Raw genomic sequence first — 6,083 nt, 5'->3', positions numbered from 1 at the left:
ATCTCTGGGCTGTGCTGCCCTTCTTTCCTCCACCTCCATCACCTGCCCCGTCCCCGTGCCACACAACTGCCTTGGATGCAGCACCCGGTGCTGGGCCACGTGCCGACAGCAACTGGGGACAGGCCGTGAGGTGGGAGGGTCCATCTGGGCACGGGGCCGACCTGGTTGGGTGTCACTGCCTCTGATTGTCCCCAAGAAGCACTGTAGTGCTCCCAGCTCAGCTTTGTCACCCAGCACCAGCACCCATAGGCCACCAGTTCAGCCCCAGCATCCAGCTGAGCTGTGCTGCTCCCTCACCTTGCCTCCCCCTCGGTCTCTCCATCCCCAGCACACCGGGACGATGCGTATTAACACACGTGTCGGATGCATTATTCATAAGGCAGGTGACCTCATTCATTCAGATTGATTTTCCTCCGTGTCACTCCAATTTATGTCATGCTCCTGGAATGGGCGGGCAGATGGAACACCGGGTACAGCACTGGGGCAGAGGGTCCCACCCTTGGGACAGGACAGGGATTGCTCTGCACCTGGCATGACCGAAAGGTCCTTTGCCTGCTCATTAAGGGCTTTTTCCTTTCTTTTAATTGCTGGATCTCAGGTGTGTCTGTAAGCATCCTCATCCTGGGGGAGGCAACGGCTTTGCGCTGGCATCCCAGCTCCGTGCCATTGCAGGATGCTCCCCCAGGACTGCCCAGCCCCACGGCCCCATCGCCCTCCCCCAGCCCCCAGCATTCCTCCCGTGCTGGCTCTGGCTGATGCCCACTGCCCTTAATTGACACCCCAGGTAGCCCCGTGCTGCAGAGCCTAACGAAGCCACACGCAGAGCAGAGCAGCAGGACGGCTGCCCATCACTATTGTCACTGACAATGGGAACTGCCCGGCCCTGCTCACCGAGAGCACCATTAGCCCAAATATTTGCTTCCCGTCTCCAGGGTGACGGGGTTGCCAGCGCTCACCCACATGCCTCCTTTGATCATTTTCCTCTTGATCTTCTGCACACCAGTTCCCTGCGCTCCTCTCCATCTCCCGCTCCTCGTGGGGAGGCGGGAGCTGGTGCAGCATCCTCCAGCAAGGGACTGCAGGCAGGCAGCTTCCCTTTGCTGTGCATTCATTTTTTTTCTCTCTTTTTGGTCCCTTTTTATTCTACCTCACCTATGGAGATGGTAAAATGGGAGGTGAGGGCTGCTGTATCCCAAAGGAGCTCAAGCATCCAAAGCAAACCCCGTGGCTGCCACCATCATCTCCCCATGGCCACAGCCATCATCTCACCACCACCACCACCATCTCCCCGTGGCCACAACCATGGCATCTACCCATGGCTACCATCATCTTCCCACAGTCAACCACCATCATCTCCTCATCACCACCACCACCATTTCCCCATCATCACAACCATGGCATCTCCCCATGGCCACCATCATCTCCCCATGGCCACCATTACCATCTCCTCATCACCAACACCATCCTCACTCCATTGCCATCACCAATCCCAAGACAGACCCCTGGGGGACATCATTCATCACCAGACCCTACCTGGACACGGAGCTGTTGACAAATGATGCCACGAAGGAACCAAATGAAGCCACCAGGCTGGATTTGGTTTCTTCTTTCTCAAAATCCAGCTGACACAGCGAGGGTCCCAATAAGGGACCATCCATCAGGGTAGAGATGGTGCCAGGCCATTTGGTCTCCCTGTACTGAGCCAATGCTGTTGGAGAATCTTCTCCTTGACATAAGGGTGGAGAGGAGCAGGAGGAGCCCCAAACTCCTAAACAGGGTTTTGGTGGTAGCCAACGATGCAGTGCTGAGGAGGGAGCGAGGAGCTGAGCAATTTCTAAGTGTTGTTTTAAAAACAAAGTGGAACACTTTGCCAGAAAAATGTCATTTCAATAGCGTTAGGAAACAAAGGTCATTTCCAAGCAGTGCTTTTTGTTCTGAAGTTGACCAAAAAATAAGGGAGGAGTGCGAAGCAGAAAAAAGGGAGCAGGTTGGAGCTGAAATGATCTGTAGGAAAACACCTTTTTGTTTTGGATCTGATGAATCTTTGCAACTTGGATTTCAATCGAGGGAGCTCAGTTACCATCACTGCAGGCTGACAGCACCCTGAGTCCTCCTGGAGCGCCGTGCTCCCAAAGTGTCATTCTACAGAATCACTTAATTCAGCACAATGAGCAATAACACGAGCCCAGGGGTCAGGCTATGCTCTCATTAAGCTGTGGGCTCATTAATTATTGCCAGAGATGGCCCCAGGCCCTGTCCTATCCTCCCCATTGGGTGGAAAACCCACAGGACTGATGCAAACATCTCCACCCCACTGGAGGCCCATCAGTACCATAGGGATGCTCCCAGCCTTGGTGCTGGTGATGGCCAGCATTGGTGTTCCTGTGGCACAGCTTGCAGCCATCCACACACACAGCAGCCACAATGATGGAGAAAATTCCTCCCTTTTCCCTCAGCTTTTTCTTTCTTTCTTTCTTTCTTTTTTTTTTTCCCTTTCCTTTTGTTGCCTCCAATCAATTTCATTTTGATTTAATGGTCAGGGGAGCTGCTTTTTAAATTGTAATCACCGCAGAAAAATTGAACTCCGGCAGAGCTGGGCTACCCAGTGAACTGTGATGGAAGAGATGGGTTCTGAAGAGCCCAGTGCAGCACTGGGACTGTTGTCCCCTGTACTCTTGTGTCTAGGGACAGCATGGGGAGTCTTGGGGTGACTGGGTCCCCAGCACCCAGCATGTGCCCATCACTGTCGTGTTGGTGTAAGGGAAGGGGAGCAGAGCTGCTTATCAATGTCAAAAATGCCAGGAAAGATAGAAGGGGCTGATATCTGCCCAGATCCCATGGGCAGATGGGGGTCCCTGTCCCAGGGTGACATCAGAGCTGTCTCCATTGAGGTGACATCCCCCTGGGACGTCCTGAGCTGCTGCAAACGCTACTCGATGGAACTGAAATCTCAGGCAATGCTCATTAAGCTCAATTATAGGAGTAATGGCACAGCACCAGCCTTGGTGGGGAAAGCCCTGAAGCACTGAGCCCCCTCCTGCCCCCACCACACACTGTGACAGCATCCAGAGGGACAGGGGGCATTGTCACATTGCTATCCAACCCCCCCCCCCCCAGGACAGGGAAGTGTTGTCCTGCTCCTCCCATAACAACCTTCATTTTGAAACCCCCCACCCTACACACACATACACAATTTTTCCCCTCATTTCTTGATGGAAAAGCAGCAAATCACTGCATCCATTGGCTCTGAGGCAGCTCACAGCACGGAGGAAATCACAGCATGAGGATGAGCTGGGAGGAAAAATCCTTCTCCTCCCCCACCCTCCTCCTCCCAGTGCTTGTGATGCCACCAGCAATGGTGTTCTGAAGCCTTCCCCAGCTCCTTGTCCCTGTCTGGGAATAGGAGAAGTGCAGCAGTGGTTCCTCATCCTCTGTGGGAAACAATGGGATCCGACTGCAGCCGACGATGCTCTGTTATCACCAGCGTGGAGAGCAGCCTTCAAAAGGATTAAATACCATTGCAACGCCCCGCAGCTGGTGTGACGTGGTGGCTACAGAGTTTTATCTCACTCTGGCAGCCTGAATGCTGATGGGCTGCAATGGGATCCCCCAGGATGTTGCTCCTCTGGGTATGGGATGCAGCAGTAAATGGGAGCGGATGGGGGAAATGCCTTCATCTAACTGCCCTGATGGAGGAAACTCAGGGGTGGCCAAGCAGGGGGTCTGGAGATGGGTTCAAAGGGGGTATTGTTTGGGGAAACCTCTGCTTGACTGAAGCATGGGCCGGGGAGTGGAGTTCTTCCAGTGGGAGGAATGTCATCATGGAGCCTGGAGAGACCTGGAAGGGACATTGTCAGAGGATAAGGAGGAAGAATGTGGTCATGCCAGAAGGGACCAGAAATGACCAGAAGGGACACTCCTGAGATGGACATCATGGGGCCAGAAGGGACCAGGAGGGACATTATTGGGGTACCAGGAGAGATGCTGCTGGAGAACCAGGAGAGACACGGTTATGGGACCAGGAGGGACATGGTTATGGGACCAGGAGGGACATGGTTATGGGACCAGGAGGGACATTATTGGGGTACCAGGAGAAATACTGCTGGGGAACCAGGAGGGACACGGTTATGGGACCAGGAGCATGCTGTCACATGGGACTAGGAGAGACATCATCAGAAGACTATGAGCAAGCAGGAGAGACATTGGCACAGAGCTTCACAGGACCAGGAGGGACATCGGCACCTCAGGTGTACCTGAGGACACCGCAGCCAAAGGGAAAGTGGCAGTGAGGGTGAGGGGAAAGGCCGTGGCACAGCAGCCAGGAGAGACGTGCTCACCCGCATTTTGCTGCATGACTTTGATTAAGTTGCTTCCCTTCTTTATAGTCCCTCGGGGAGATGTTAAACAGCTGCTAATAAAGACGGATGTTTCTGAAGTGGCATCTCCGGAGCGTTCAGATCCATGAGTTTTGTTAGGGCCACAGAGGTGCCGGGGACCAAGAGATGGCAGCTTTGGGTCAGTGACAACCAGACAGCCCCCCCAGGTCCTCTGCCTCTGCCTGGGGGTAGAAGGCTCTGCATGGGCAGCGGGGGGATCCTGGAGTGCCTTGAGCACCAGCAGACCCTGAGCAGACACCCCCTAACTCCCTTCACACTGGTTTGCATCCAAGCACTCCGTTGTTTTCCCTTTCCCAACATATTTTTAGTCCCCCCCCACCACCCCACGCACACAAACCCCCTCCCAGCTGCTGGGGAATGAGTCCAACAAGGCACAGCGCATCGCCCTCACTGTAATTAGCAACGCTTCCACTGGTAAATGGCAGTCGGGAGTGGAAGTGGCCTTTCCTTAATTAAAACAATTCATTAGGGTGGGGTGAGAGGGAAGATAAAACACTCCCCTGCATGAAGGATGCTCAGGGCAGCCCAATCCCCTCGGTGGTGGCTGCTGTGGCCCATTTTGGGGGCAGAGATGCCACCTGGGTCCCTATGGGGGGGTCCCAGGATGTCCCCCTCCAGCAGTGGAGATCTTTGTGCTCAGATGTGGGTACAGATCCCAGCTCCAGGACCCGGCCCTGTGGTCCTGCAGTGTCTCCATCCCCTGCATCCTGGTGGTGCCAGCAGCGTGCCGGCCCCCAGTTCCTGGCTGGGGTATAAATATCCTTGTGTTACTTAGCGACTAATTGCACAGAGCGAAACAGTGGGGGGTGCCAGCCCCTAATGAGTAGCTGGAATTACAAGCTGCTAATTACCCCTGTGCTGAACTGCTGCATCGTTCCTACTGGGGTCTGTCTGTCTGTCCGTCGGGCTGTCCTACCCTATAGCATCCCCACATATTGTGTGCAGCCCGAGACCTCACTTCCACAGCTTTCTAGGGGGCCCAAATCTGAGGATCCTCTCCCTCTCCAAGGGCAGGAACTTCCCAGTGCCATGACTCTAATGCTTCTGGTTCCACACAAATCTGCATGCATCCTAGGCTGATGTTTATGGACCAAAACCTGTGTGTTCAGCAGCCACCACAGGGATCCAGGGATGAGTTCCATCCCCACATGCCCTCGACTTTGGGGGGCCTCTGGGAGACGTGGGGTGGCTCATTTGCACCCAAGAAACTTGTCCATCTGTCTGCCTGCAGGATGCACAGCTGGGGCAGCCCCACTCCCATCGGTGCTGCCCAGTGCAGGGTGCTGGGAGGAGGCACGTGCAGGAATGGGGGAGTTGCACACAGAGGTGTTATGAAACAACCCCCCCACACGCTTGAATTTGGGTATAGAGAGGTGCAGACCCAGCCAAGCTCACGCAACACCTCCCCCTCCCAACGCCCCTTTTCCATCTTACCAAACTCATCATCACCCACTTTTAAACGGGGCCTTTGAGTTAATCACCAAAACGCTGATACTAATTGATTCCCTTCATGTCTCCGGAGTATGGGGCTCAGGAGCAGTGGAAGATTCACCCTCACAGAACAGCAGGGCTGTCGGTGCATTCCCTGCACCAGGAGCACCGCCAGCCCCAAGCATCCTATGAGCTCATCCCATTCACCCCAAACCAGCAGCGTTGCTCCGCTCAGGGCTCAGCACCTCCCAGAGG

This window comes from Meleagris gallopavo, chromosome 30 (assembly GCF_000146605.3).
Source record: "Meleagris gallopavo isolate NT-WF06-2002-E0010 breed Aviagen turkey brand Nicholas breeding stock chromosome 30, Turkey_5.1, whole genome shotgun sequence".
NCBI classification, from domain to species: domain Eukaryota; kingdom Metazoa; phylum Chordata; class Aves; order Galliformes; family Phasianidae; genus Meleagris; species Meleagris gallopavo.
This window is presented reverse-complemented; position numbering follows the sequence as displayed.